The 13,984-nt window shown below is 46.3% G+C and overlaps 4 non-coding genes across 4 annotated transcripts; 3 read left to right on the top strand and 1 right to left on the bottom strand.

Moving 5' to 3' along the window:
• Positions 1-1,335: 1,335 nt before the first annotated feature.
• Trnaf-aaa lies at positions 1,336-1,417 on the bottom strand. The gene has a single exon. It is a non-coding gene; the product is annotated as a tRNA-Phe (tRNA).
• Positions 1,418-11,683: 10,266 nt separating this feature from the next.
• On the top strand, positions 11,684-11,756 carry Trnap-ugg. The gene has a single exon. It is a non-coding gene; the product is annotated as a tRNA-Pro (tRNA).
• A 229-nt stretch (positions 11,757-11,985) lies between these two features.
• On the top strand, positions 11,986-12,058 carry Trnap-ugg. Its single transcript has one exon. It is a non-coding gene; the product is annotated as a tRNA-Pro (tRNA).
• Positions 12,059-12,287: 229 nt separating this feature from the next.
• Positions 12,288-12,360, top strand: Trnap-ugg. Its single transcript has one exon. It is a non-coding gene; the product is annotated as a tRNA-Pro (tRNA).
• The last annotated feature ends 1,624 nt before the right edge of the window (positions 12,361-13,984 follow it).

Here is a 13,984-nt window from a genome sequence, read left to right as displayed (position 1 = left end):
TCAAATATGACTTTGCTTGAGTCTCGGGCAACGTCTCCATGTTTAGCCTTCCCGGACGCTGAGTGAATGCGTCCCAGGTTTCTGCTGTGGCAGCTTTGTCGAAAAATGTTCTACTTTTCACCCAAACAGAAATGATGCAAGATCTCGCGGCCTCTGTGGTCGTCCTGGGCCTTTCTTTACACACTGGCAGGTTTCAGCGTCTGTACGGCTACAAAACGACTCAAATTTTGCAAATAAAACACGAGCCGTCGATTCCTCCCTTCGTGAAATATCAGACGCTCACAATTCAAGCTCGCGTTTGGGTTTGTGAACCGCGGGACGCGAGTTCTTGCAGAAAACCAACTTTTTCTGTCAGTTCCGCTGTGCGAATGCCGCATCGTAGCAGACGAACTCTCGTCATCTGCTCTCGCTTTTCGCCAGGGCGAGGCATGACGGGATTGTCGGCGCTACAGCGCTCAAACACAATGTACAGCGAGCGGCGTGAACGCTCGCCTCCCCGCGCTGTCTCGTGCTCTCGTGCACCGCCTAGGGATCGCGGGGGATTTTTCGTCAAAAGTTGCGAAGTTGAGCGCGCGCAGGGAGGAGGAAACTTTGCGGCGTTCTTTTGGCCACTCCCCACGCTACGTCAAAAAGCGAAGAATGTTTTGCTCCACGAGTTTAGCTACCCAGGGGTAACAAAAACAGGAGCCATCGGCGGCCAAGTGACAAGTGTCCGGGCATCAACTTCAAAAAGCGCCAATGTGCTGGATTTTGGTGTTGTGGATGAACTGTCGCGATGAGCATCGGCAACCACACCAGGAAAAAGAACTGTCTATTTTTAATGAAACTTGGCGAGGTTGTTAAGCAGAATGAACCAACCTACGAAGAAACATCACTAAAAAGCTCAGAGGGGAAATAGTGTAGCGGTGCTGCCGAGGCGCGTGCTAGAACCCACCGAAGACAAAGACGAAACGCCTGCAGATAGCGCGTGACACACTTCCAGTCTGGTCTCATTTGGTTATGGACGTCCTCTTGTAAATTAAAAACGTAACAATATATTAAAATCCACAAAGAAAACACACGCACACACATACAACAAAAAACAGTTTAGTTTAATTACGTGCAAGGAGCGGCAAGTGCGACTTGAAACGGTGCTGGGCTCTTCCATTGTTACAATGTTGCAAAGTAGTGAAAGCGCACAATAAAGATGAATACGAAGACGGAGAGGCAAACAGGACGACCGCTGACTATCAACTGAATTTTAGGGACGAAGCTCCTTAGGGTTTAGCCTTGTCCGTCCGTCCGTCCGTCCGGCCGGCCGCCGTCCGTGCTCACATAAAAAGAAAAAAATGTTTGCGCAGTCGACAGGATTCGAACCTGTGCGGGGATACCCTAATGGATTTTTAGTCCATCGCCTTAACCACTGGGCCACGACTGCGGGACGAGTAGGCGGCTCTGAGTTGTGGTAGTAACTCAGGAGCTGGAGTTTCTGTCATGGATCATGGATGAAAAGTTGCATGTAGTCGCTCAACGTCTTTACATGAGAGGACGCTGCGATCAAATGCGTGCATAATTGCATTAAAATTTGCAAGCATTCGCTCAAGGTTTATAGACGAGAGGGCGCTGCGGTCAAATGCTCAAATGCTTCTATAACTACGTTCCATACCACACATTCTCTTCCTGACATGGACCGTCGACTTAAGCGATGGAGACGCGTTCCCACGACTTCTAGCGGATTCTAGCTGATCCGCTAGAAGAACCACTGGCTCTGCATTTTACCGACCATAAAGCAATAATCATGAAGCCGAAACGCAACCCGGAACTCTGCACTACCTACAAGCAATAAAAGAAAAATCAGCACCATCCGCACTACCTATGACCAATAAAATCAGTATCATCAGCACCACCAGAGCTTTGCCCCAATCAACATCATTCACCACGTGGAGATGCGGTCATTTTTATTGGAAAATAAAAACGGAAAATATAAACAGCAAAAGCCACAAATATTGCAGAAATGTGACTAGTCAGCAATTACTCGCCACCCCACGTGCCAATAAAATCCACTTCTTTTTTGTGAAGGAAAAGTTAGGGCTGAAAATACACCTATCAGGACATTCCTTCTTTATCATGTATGCTTCCAGTGCCTCCCTCGCCACCTTTTCTTTGCCCCTCCCAACGATTGTAGTGCCTTGAAAGTTGGGAATGAAACGGCAATCTCTGCAGTGAATGTGTAAATGCGCTCCCATTGTTGAAACCAGTGATAAATCATGTTCATGTAACTGTTCGTTCAAACGCCTCCCGGTCTGGCTTATGTAAACCTTGCCGCAGCAAAATGGAATTTTATATATCAGGCCAATCTTTCGCCAGCTCTCTTTCCCTTTCTCTATCTTTAATGCAATAAAAATAAATAATCACTTTCTCTCCTCGTCGTTCGCAATATTACAACGGCTGCACTAGTCAATCTTCACTCATTTCCATTGCATATACGGTGCAGCCCGCCCATATGGTGAGGGGAGGTTCCCTAGACATCTTGGAAGACAGTTCCTTTCCGACATTTTCAAGCTGAAATGACGTGCCACGTCACTGCCTCAACTAGGAACTATCATGGGCTTTGAATCAGCAACGACTGTCGTCTACCCAGTTGAGCGGATTCGAAACTAGCAGTGCACAGAGAGCTGGTCAAACATTGAGTCCGCCGAAACCAGTGGCCGGAATGGACTAACCAATTAAGCCATCGCCTCGGATAAGCGAAGGTTGCGGGTTCAATTCCCGCTTTTGGCCCCAATTTTTCGCCAGCTCTCTTTCCCTTTCTCTACCTTTAATGCAATAAAAATAAATAATCACTCTCCTCTCCTCTTCGTTCGCAATATTACAATGGCTGCACTTGTTAATTTTTACTCATTTCCATTGCATATACGGTGCAGCCTGCCCATATGGTGAGGGGTGGTTCCCTAGACATCTTCGAAGTCGGGCCCGTTCCGACATTTTCAAGCTGAAATGACGTGCCACGTCACTGCCTCAACTAGGAACTATCATGGGCTTTGAATCAGCAACGACTGTCGTCTACCCAGTTGAGCGGATTCGAAACTAGCAGTGCACAGAGAGCTGGTCAAACATTGAGTCCGCCGAAACCAGTGGCCGGAATGGACTAACCAATTAAGCCATCGCCTCGTATAAGCGAAGGTTGCGGGTTCAATCCCCGCTTTTGGCCCCAATTTTTCGCCAGCTCTCTTTCCCTTTCTCTACCTTTAATGCAATAAAAATAAATAATCACTCTCCTCTCCTCTTCGTTCGCAATATTACAATGGCTGCACTTGTTAATTTTTACTCATTTCCATTGCATATACGGTGCAGCCTGCCCATATGGTGAGGGGTGGTTCCCTAGACATCTTCGAAGTCGGGCCCGTTCCGACATTTTCAAGCTGAAATGACGTGCCACGTCACTGCCTCAACTAGGAACTATCATGGGCTTTGAATCAGCAACGACTGTCGTCTACCCAGTTGAGCGGATTCGAAACTAGCAGTGCACAGAGAGCTGGTCAAACATTGAGTCCGCCGAAACCAGTGGCCGGAATGGACTAACCAATTAAGCCATCGCCTCGTATAAGCGAAGGTTGCGGGTTCAATCCCCGCTTTTGGCCCCAATTTTTCGCCAGCTCTCTTTCCCTTTCTCTACCTTTAATGCAATAAAAATAAATAATCACTCTCCTCTCCTCTTCGTTCGCAATATTACAATGGCTGCACTTGTTAATTTTTACTCATTTCCATTGCATATACGGTGCAGCCTGCCCATATGGTGAGGGGTGGTTCCCTAGACATCTTCGAAGTCGGGCCCGTTCCGACATTTGCAAGCTGAAATGACGTGCCACGTCACTGCCTCAACTAGGAACTATCATGGGCTTTGAATCAGCAACGACTGTCGTCTACCCAGTTGAGCGGATTCGAAACTAGCAGTGCACAGAGAGCTGGTCAAACATTGAGTCCGCCGAAACCAGTGGCCGGAATGGACTAACCAATTAAGCCATCGCCTCGGATAAGCGAAGGTTGCGGGTTCAATCCCCGCTTTTGGCCCCAATTTTTCGCCAGCTCTCTTTCCCTTTCTCTACCTTTAATGCAATAAAAATAAATAATCACTCTCCTCTCCTCTTCGTTCGCAATATTACAATGGCTGCACTTGTTAATTTTTACTCATTTCCATTGCATATACGGTGCAGCCTGCCCATATGGTGAGGGGTGGTTCCCTAGACATCTTCGAAGTCGGGCCCGTTCCGACATTTGCAAGCTGAAATGACGTGCCACGTCACTGTCGCAACTCGGAACTAGCATGAGCCTTAAATCAGCAACGTCTGTCGTCTACCCAGTTGAGCGGATTCGAAACTAACAGTGCACCGAGAGCTGGTTAAACATTGAGTCCGCCGAAACCAGCGGCCGGAATGGTCTAATCGATTAAGCCGTCGCCCCGGATAGGCGAAGGTTGCCGGTTAAATCCCCGCGTTTGGCCCAATCCCCTTATCTAGATATATATATAAATAAATAAAATAAACGGCGGAGCTAGGATCCTGGCTCCGCGGTTTGTTTGGACTTTCGGCGGGTCTCTAAAGCTTTGATGCATTGGAGTGGTTCCGTAGATAGATAGATATATATCAGTGTGTCGAACCGAAAAAAATACGGGTTCGGTTACGGTTCAGGTTCAGGTAAATTTATTTTGTTCCGGTTCAGTTCCGGTTCGATAAATTCGATCCGCGAACCGGTTCGGAAATTATAAATGACAAATTGCAGCATCAAAATAAATTATAAATAAAACATCTGAAATCAGCACATACGAAACGGGATACATCGTAGCGTAAGGCTCAAGGATTTCTACCAGGAATGGTTTCTTTATGTGCACTCAAAGGTTACCTCACCGACGTTTACGCATTCGGACTTCATCTAATTGGGTCCGACGCAGTAGTTGTAAAATCCGCGACCTCCTTACAAACCCACTTACAAATAGAACTCGCTAACTATCCCGCCACCTCGGCGTGTAAGCAATTGAAGGAACAGTGGGGAGAAAATACAGCTTTCTTTATTTGAACTAGCCTTCGGTAACTCAAATTAGACCCTTAAAGAAGTTTTCATTAAACAAGATACGGAATATGAAAAACACTCCACCGAACGGAACGCCAGAAGGACGTAATAGGATAAATATTAAAATAGAAGAGTTCGCTGTCTCACAAATATGCTAGCTTCAAAGTGCCTATACGAAACCGGATGCATTATTATCAAACTCCACAGCCTTTTCTTTTCTCATTCCGATGGAAGCAAGCTTCAAGAACTCGCGCGTTCTAGAAAAGTGTTATGAAATGAGCACACAGCAGCATTTAGGATTTACGAGATTGTAGGAAAATGAAATCCCGTGACGCGATTTTTTTTTTTTTTTTTTTTTTTGCACAGCCTTCAATTCTTTTTCTTCCGTGCAAGCCGCGACCAGCGCAATACTGGTGTTCCTATGTCAAGATTCATGGATGCAGCGTTTATCAAGATTCATGCATGCAGCATTTATATTCCTAAGACTGAGTGGAGAAGAAAAATATGTAAGCGAGGTGTGTGTCAGTTGACGGCACTTAAAAAACAAATGGCATTGATAGCACATTCATTGTCAACAGCGCGTGGCCGAACTGTTTTGACATGGGCCGGTAACTGTTATTTTTTTTCTGGTTCAGTTCCGGTTCGGGTTCATCGCGATAACAATATAACGGTTCGGGTTTGGATTCAGTTCCGGAAAAAATACCGGTTCGGTTCCGGTTTTCGGTTCGGTTCCGGTTGGACACCCTGATATATATATACATATATATATATATATATAATAAGTCAGAGATCCGTACTTGCGGAGTTGGTATGCTAGGAGTTTTTTGCATGTATTTCGACAGTTTCGCCGAGAAGCTCGGCTTCGTCAGGAGATGGCATATATATATATATATATATATATATATACAACAGGGGCACTTCACGCCATCGTATACGTGGTCTCCGAGGAGGATATAAACGAATATGTGCAGATGAATGAACCGTACTTAATCCAATGAATCAAAGAATCAAAATTTTCAGGAACCCGCCGAAAACCAAAAAACGGCGGAGCCAGGATTTGAACTCTGGGCCTCCCAATGTCCAGTCGGGTGTGCTAACCTCTACACAACACCACCTTTTTTTTTTTTTCTTTATTGCATGGTTGTTACAGCAACATTCATGTCATTCTAACAGCACTGCACAGCTCTTTTGCACAGCGTATTAAAAATCACGCATTTCGAGGAGTGATTTTAAAATACTAGTCCACTCCGGTTCAGGTTCACAGTTAAAATGCACACTCTGTACTTGTTTTACAAGGTTGAAGAAATATATCCGCATTTTTTTTTGCGTCGAGGTCAGCCTGTCGAACAGCCATACGTGATCTCCAAATGCTGCACAAAGCTAAACACATAATCATGTCATAAGGAACTTCATTATCATTATCCACACTAAGGAAACGTATCCCTGTTGGGGTTACAGGTAATTCTTTCTTTAAACTGCGTTGGAGGACATCCCAGAAAAATACCGCGTCCCAACAAGAAATAAACGCATATTCAATAGTCTCAGGTTTTTTACATAGAAGGCAATTTACCGACCATGGCACATATATCCCTCTTTCTTTAAGCCAAACCTTAACTGGCAAGGTATTCGTGTGTAATTTATAAAAGAGAGTCTTAACAGCCGCGGGAACACACATCCTTTTTACACGTCTAAGCACATCGTGGCCAAGTTGGGACACACCTCGATACGAGGGCATGGGGAAAACACTTAGAACGAAATCGCGATAGAGCGCTTTTTTACTGACATCACAAAGGTAATTCAAAGAAAAACGTGCAGTCAGAAACCCCATCGTGTCAACAACTTCTTTCAAAAAACCAGTGATTCTTGTTGGCTCGCCGCCATGAGAAGAAACAAGAAAAGATCGCAAATGTGGTGACACTTTTGTTTGAATCAGTGTGCGAATGAACGGGTGCTCTTGGTCTCTCTCAAAAAAAGAAGCGTGACACAAGCTGCTTGACAAAAAAGTGGGAAAGCCCCACGCCACCGTTAGAAACTCGATGAAAAATATTGTCTCGTCTCATCGGCTCATACTTCGAGTTCCCAATAAACGTGGCGAAAATCCGATGAAAATTTTGAACATTAGTTCGCGCACAATGGATGACCTGAAGAACATACCAGAGCTTCGCAATCAGAAAAACGTTACAAACAGTCGCTCGGGCAAAAATGGGCAGCTCGCGTTGCTTCCAACGAGAAGCACGCCTGTCCAGGTCGATAGCGACACCCGACCAGTACGTTTGGCTATTCCGGAAACTTTGCAATGGCACCCCGAGGTACTTGCACGGCACTGTGTCCCAGCATACACCCTCAAATTCTGAGGGTGTAGTGGCCCAAGCACTATGCCAGAAACCACGGCACTTTTCCCAGTTTATAACAGCACCAGTAGCGTGGCAAAACCTTTTAGCGAAAGCTATGACTTCGGTAACGCTTTCTTTGTCCCTACAAAAAACAGCAATGTCATCGGCGTAACTCATTATTTTTACTTCTGCATTATAAAATTGGAAACTCGGACACGTTGACTATTTTCTACGCATAAACAGAAAAGCTCTAAATAGAAATCAAACAAAAGGGGAGACATAGGGCAACCTTGTCGTACCGACTCTCGTACGTTAATAACAGAACTGAGCTCTTTGTTCACTATAAGCCTTGTTGTACAGTCCTTATAGGCCATCTTTACACCTTTTAGGATGGCGTCACCAACATTGACATGACTCGAAACATCAAAGAGTACATCATGGCTAACACGGTCGAATGCCTTATATAGATCTATCTGTAGCATTGCAACCTGCGTGGTGCTGTCACTGCAGGCCTCCAGGACGCTACGAGCCACATGTACATTTGTCAAGATAGTCCTCCCCTGTATTCCACACGTTTGATGCTCGCTTATTATCTCACATGTGACACCTTGAAGGCGATGCGCCAGAATTTTCGCGAAGATCTTGTAATCGGTATTGCATAGCGTTATTGGGCGATAACCGGTGACACTGCGCAGTTTCACGGGGTCATCAGATTTCGGTATCAGGACAGTGTAGGCACGAGAAAACGAAAAGGGCAAACATTCTCTTTCATAGGCAGTATGAATGACGTTCAAAAAAACCCTAGCTATTAGGCTCTTAAAGTTCTTGTAAAATTCTGCGCCCAATTCATCCGGTCCCGGCGTCTTAGAGTTCAACAGGTCGTCGATTGCGCGCTCCACTTCATGGATCGTAATTTCTTGCTCAAGCTCTTCGCGTTCATCGTTCGATAGCCTTGGCAGTTTTTCTAAAAGCTGGGCATAAACGTCCGTATGACACCCTTGCGCTTTGTTAGCAAAACGCTGTGCGTAATGCTCGAGGAAGGCCTGTGCTATTTTCTCGGGATCCGTAGTAATCATTTGCTTGAATTCAATTTCGGCTATTTCGTTTCGAAGTGCGTAACGCTTCTCGTCTGCCAAGGCACGCTTAGTGGGCTGCTCGCCCATTGTGTATTTTTCTGCACGGGCGCGCACTACTGCACCACGATAGCGCTCGCGGTGGAGCTGATCTAATTTTTCTCTGACATACTCCACGTCTTTTACCCCATTACCGGGTATTTCGCACTCTGCTTTAGATAGCTCTATCAAGTCCTTATTTAAACTGCGTTCCTCACACTGGGCGTTGTACGAAAGAATTAATGACCTCTCAATGGCGATTGCCTTAATTTTTTGTTTTGCCAGTTCCCATTTCTCGAAAATGTCCCCTCCCGGCTCTTTAAAAGCATCTTTCAAAAACTGTTCGGCGTTTTTTAGAAAGACGCTATCTTTCGGAAGCTTTATGTTTAGTTTCCATAGGTTCCAATTAAACTTTTCATTTTCACCTGCTCCGTCGCCTATCGTCGCGATAACCAGACTGTGGTCTGAGAAAAAGACTGGAGTGACACGGTACTTTCCTAAATGTTCTGCTAGAGGGGCAGAAATATACACCCTGTCCAAACGCGCACTGGACGACGCTTGAAAATGGGTAAAGCACATTTCCTTCTTCGCGTTGTTTACAGTGCCCACATCAATCAGGTCATAATCCTCCAACATTTCGCTCAAAAGTAGTTCACTCTTATCAGCGTTCCGTCTTATTGGCGATCTATCCAACTGTTGTACAACACAATTAAAGTCACCCACAAGGACTAGAGCTCTATCGCAACCAAGATACCGACGTAAACCGCCAAAAATATAAAACGCGGTCAGTGGTCACACTTGGGGCATAAATGCAAATAAGCCTGAATTGATATTACGTTAGCACAAAATCACACATAATGGAACGTCCTTCAATGTCCGTAGTAACGCATAACTGCAACAACGGTACCGACTTCTTCAGAAGCAGGAAGCACCCTGCCGAATGACCAACTGCATGCGTCACACAGATTTCGTAGTTAGGCATGGAAGGTCTGACTGCTTCCTCTACCTCTTCCGCCTCAGCCAATTTAGTTTCTTGCAACGCCAAGAAATCGGGTTGCTCTTTCAACAATAATTGCTGTGTTTGGTACTGATTTCTCCTAGTGCATAAACCACGAACATTCAGCGTTGCAACTGTAATGGCTGATTGGGACTCACAAGTCATGCGCTGTGCTTCGGTGCAGACACTAAAAACCTAAGCAGTCAGGGTCGAAGTTGTCTTGATGCAGCAATATTAAACACCAGGGAACCAGACAAAGAACGCCTTACTTGCTTTCCCTGCGCCGACGTTCCTCTTTAGGATCGTTGGGCGCGGGCTGGTAACGCCCCTTCTTCGTGCGTTTCATCCAGGGGTGTAGTTGGCGTCCTCCGTTTCCAGCTGCCGTATCGTCATCGAAGGTTCGCTTAGTTGACTCGCTGGTGTCGTCCGTATCTGAAGGTCCGTTGGTGCTTGCGTCGTTCGATTCCTTGTCTGCTCCGGCATAAGAGGGTTTCACGTCGGCACCGCTGGGAGGTGTGCCTTCCGGTTGAACTCCGTTCTCTCTGGCTGCCTCCAAGGAGCTGTTTCCTTCACTCTTGCGTTCTTTGGCAGGGGTTGAAACTTCTGGTGCCAAGCCCTGGATAGTACGCTCCGCTTCCTCGGCATCCATGGCGTGGTCATTGGTCTCGGCCGTCCCGGCCCCGCTGGCCATTCTGGCGTACGACCTGACACACTCGGTGCCATAATGCCCGAAGCGAAAATACTCCGAGCACTTCGGCGCCCTGCATTCTCGTCGAATATGACCTGTGCGCTTACAGCGTAAGCACAAGGGCGCCCGACCAGGGATCACAACAAGTACGTTACCACCTTGGATCCGAAGCTGGTGTGGCATGGTATCGGCCGTGCTGCCTAGTTCAGTGTCATCCGCGCACACCTGGTCGTTGATTCGATCCCTCGGAAGCCTTCAACATTCCACTTCTCCCGGCTCACTTCCAGGACCTTGACACACGGCTCGAATTCCTTACCCACAACGTCGTCCGGCACATCATACGGAATCCAGTGGAGACGAAGCCGTACCTCCGTGATGCTGGGATCCACGACGAGGCACCGAAGACCCTTCAACTGCAGTTCTTTGGCGTCCACGAGTCGTCTCTTTGCTTCTGCCGTTCGGAGGGTAGCCATCCAAACATAATTCATTTGGTATGCGCCGAGTGCTGCGATGTCGCCGAGTACGCCGCACCTGGCCATCTCTTGTCGAAAATCCTGGATACGGTAGGGGCGCCCTTTCAAATCGCAATGCAGAAGCACCGATGTTTCACTCGTAATTCCTGTAGGCATCTGTGGTAAAACAATTTTATAGTCATCGTTCGTCGATTCACCGGAGGGATTAGAACCGCGGCCAGCAAGGGCCGTTGCAGACGCTTCCACGGAGCTCATGTTTCGAACGTCTTGCACGATCGGCATGCGCGCTCGATCACCAACCAGCACACACAACACCACCTTGGCTTTCTGGCGTTTCCTACCTGTCTTATTAATGCACAAGACACGAAATGTATCCGATCGGAGGTGTTCTGGAAACACACGCCGCCGCGTGGAACGCGGTACGACGCTTAGTGTCACGTGGTACGTGCTCGTTTGTGCTTCAGAAATCCTCCCACTGTTTGTCTCGTCCCGTGTACATGTAGCATTCTTTGTTTATGAGCTTTAGAGACACGGTATCATCATCATCTGCGAGAATCAAGAGCCACGTTATTGAATATACAACAGGGGCACTTCACACCATCGTACGTGGTCTCCGAGGAAGATATAAACGAATATGTGCAGATGATTGGATTACGTACGTTTCATTCATCTGAACATATTAGTTTATATATATATATATATATATATATATATATATATATATATATATATATATATATATATATATATATATATATATATATATATATATATATATAAAGAGAGAGAGAGAGAAAACGGAGCGCAGGATAACGAAAAGTACATAATCACCTAGCTGTGTTTGGAGATTTATGTTTGTCCTTTGTCCCCCTTGTCCCCCTTCTCCAGGGATTATTTTCGTCATTCTTGTCCAGCTCACTTGCACCTTTGCATTTAATTGCATTATAATCATAACATTAAATTGCGCGCTTCACCCTTGTTGGTGTACGACTGGTGGCGGCTGATAAAACCCGTTTGCTCTACTGACGTCTAACCCCTGGTTAGCTCAGTTGGTAGAGCGCTCCACTTGGAATGGAGAGGTCCCGGGTTCAATACCCGGACCAGGCGGATTTTTTCGGTCGCCAACTAGTCACCTAGCTGTGTTTGGAGATTTATGTTTGTCCTTTGTCCCCCTTGTCCCCCTTCTCCAGGGATTATTTTCGTCATTCTTGTCCAGCTCACTTGCACCTTTGCATTTAATTGCATTATAATCATAACATTAAATTGCGCGCTTCACCCTTGTTGGTGTACGACTGGTGGCGGCTGATAAAACCCGTTTGCTCTACTGACGTCTAACCCCTGGTTAGCTCAGTTGGTAGAGCGCTCCACTTGGAATGGAGAGGTCCCGGGTTCAATACCCGGACCAGGCGGATTTTTTCGGTCGCCAACTAGTCACCTAGCTGTGTTTGGAGATTTATGTTTGTCCTTTGTCCCCCTTGTCCCCCTTCTCCAGGGATTATTTTCGTCATTCTTGTCCAGCTCACTTGCACCTTTGCATTTAATTGCATTATAATCATAACATTAAATTGCGCGCTTCACCCTTGTTGGTGTACGACTGGTGGCGGCTGATAAAACCCGTTTGCTCTACTGACGTCTAACCCCTGGTTAGCTCAATTGGTAGAGCGCTCCACTTGGAATGGAGAGGTCCCGGGTTCAATACCCGGACCAGGCGGATTTTTTCGGTCGCCAACTAGTCACCTAGCTGTGTTTGGAGATTTATGTTTGTCCTTTGTCCTCCTTGTCCCCCTTCTCCAGGGATTATTTTCGTCATTCTTGTCCAGCTCACTTGCACCTTTGCATTTAATTGCATTATAATCAGAGACGGTTGTTGAAGTTTTTAAAACATATTATTCGTAAAGTGCGTCAAACGTTCGGCCTGAGACGGACCTTTTTGAAGATGAGTTACATTTGACAAAATATTGACACACCTTGGCTACATCAAGTGGCCCGTGACGTCACGGGATTATGTTAATTCAAAACACCTGGCTCCTTCAAGAGCCCCACGATAGACTCGACACAGTTATCGCCACAAAAGCCGCTTATTCGGGGCCTAGCAAGAATGATGAACACCGGCGTAAAGCTGGCCAGGAAAAAAAAATTGTACAACACTGCAAAATTTGACTGAACGAAAACCGAGAGGCAGCCAAAAAACGACAGGCTCCAACTGCTTAGAAGACGGTGCCGGCGGACGCCCTGCCGGACAGAGGAGTCAGATCGCCGAGCCTGCCCCTCAAGCGCGCAAGCCTTACAACGCGACTTTCTGCTTGTCACAAGATTGACGGTCTCCGCCTAGCACATCACAATCTCCGTCTGTTTTTGATTGAGATACCTGTTAACTTTTCACCACATGTTGTTTCAGAAAATAGGAAGTGGGCGAACAAAAGGATACGCCACGAGCCACATTCCGCATACCTTCACACTTGCTTCGACGCGCGCAATGCTCCCAGGGGTTTACAAAAAAAAAAAAAAAAAAATCCACCTGGTATGACAAACCTCTCCGAGACCGATTTAAGAAAATGGCACGCGGGGCTTCCTAATGCTTCTCTCGATTTAGTAAAAATAGTTAAAAATCACTGCCACACAACTTCGACCAATGTTCAAAGGCTAGAAGTACTGTGCTTCGCGCCAACGAACTGTCACCGCGTGAAACCTCAGCCCTAAAATCATTTGAAGAAAAGAAACGTGGGGTCATCAGGGAGGTAAATAATTGCAAGCTAGCCAGGGATTCTGTTAAATATTTCCTGACGACGGTGAGTGGACGGGACATGCAGAATATCTCTCTTGATCGTAGCAACATACTTAATTTTTATAGTGTAGAGCTAACTCACGACGAAGAGTTCCTCGTCTCAAGAGGTCTTAACTTCTGCCTGACCACGACAATGTCACGTTCCTCCAGGATCTCAATTATTTCACACGAAGCCTTCGGCTTCAGGAATTCTTCTTTGAGAAGCCCCACCAAGGGCGCATCTCCTCTGCCTTCGACATCGTCCGGCTGAACTCCCGGTCCAAACAGAGATAACCATCTAGACCTTTATTTCGGTGCGGTCCAAAAGGTCATTTTGTCAGCTTATAGAAATCAGAAACCGCATCACTATAACTTCTCGCTTCGCGAACGCAAGGCGCTCAAGGATCTAGGTAACAGAAAATATATAATCGAACCAGCTGACAAAGAGAGTGCCATAGTTATACTCAACATCTCGGATTACATAAAAGAAGGCTATAGACAACTAAATGATACCAAGTTCAACAGTCATCTAAACAACGATCCAACTAGTCAGCATTCCAAATTTATACAT

The sequence above is a fragment of the Ixodes scapularis genome, unplaced genomic scaffold (genome assembly GCF_016920785.2).
Source record: "Ixodes scapularis isolate PalLabHiFi unplaced genomic scaffold, ASM1692078v2 PGA_scaffold5__190_contigs__length_132052651, whole genome shotgun sequence".
Lineage (NCBI taxonomy): Eukaryota > Metazoa > Arthropoda > Arachnida > Ixodida > Ixodidae > Ixodes > Ixodes scapularis.
Note: the sequence above shows the minus strand (reverse complement) of the source record. Positions and strands in the feature narration are given on the sequence as shown.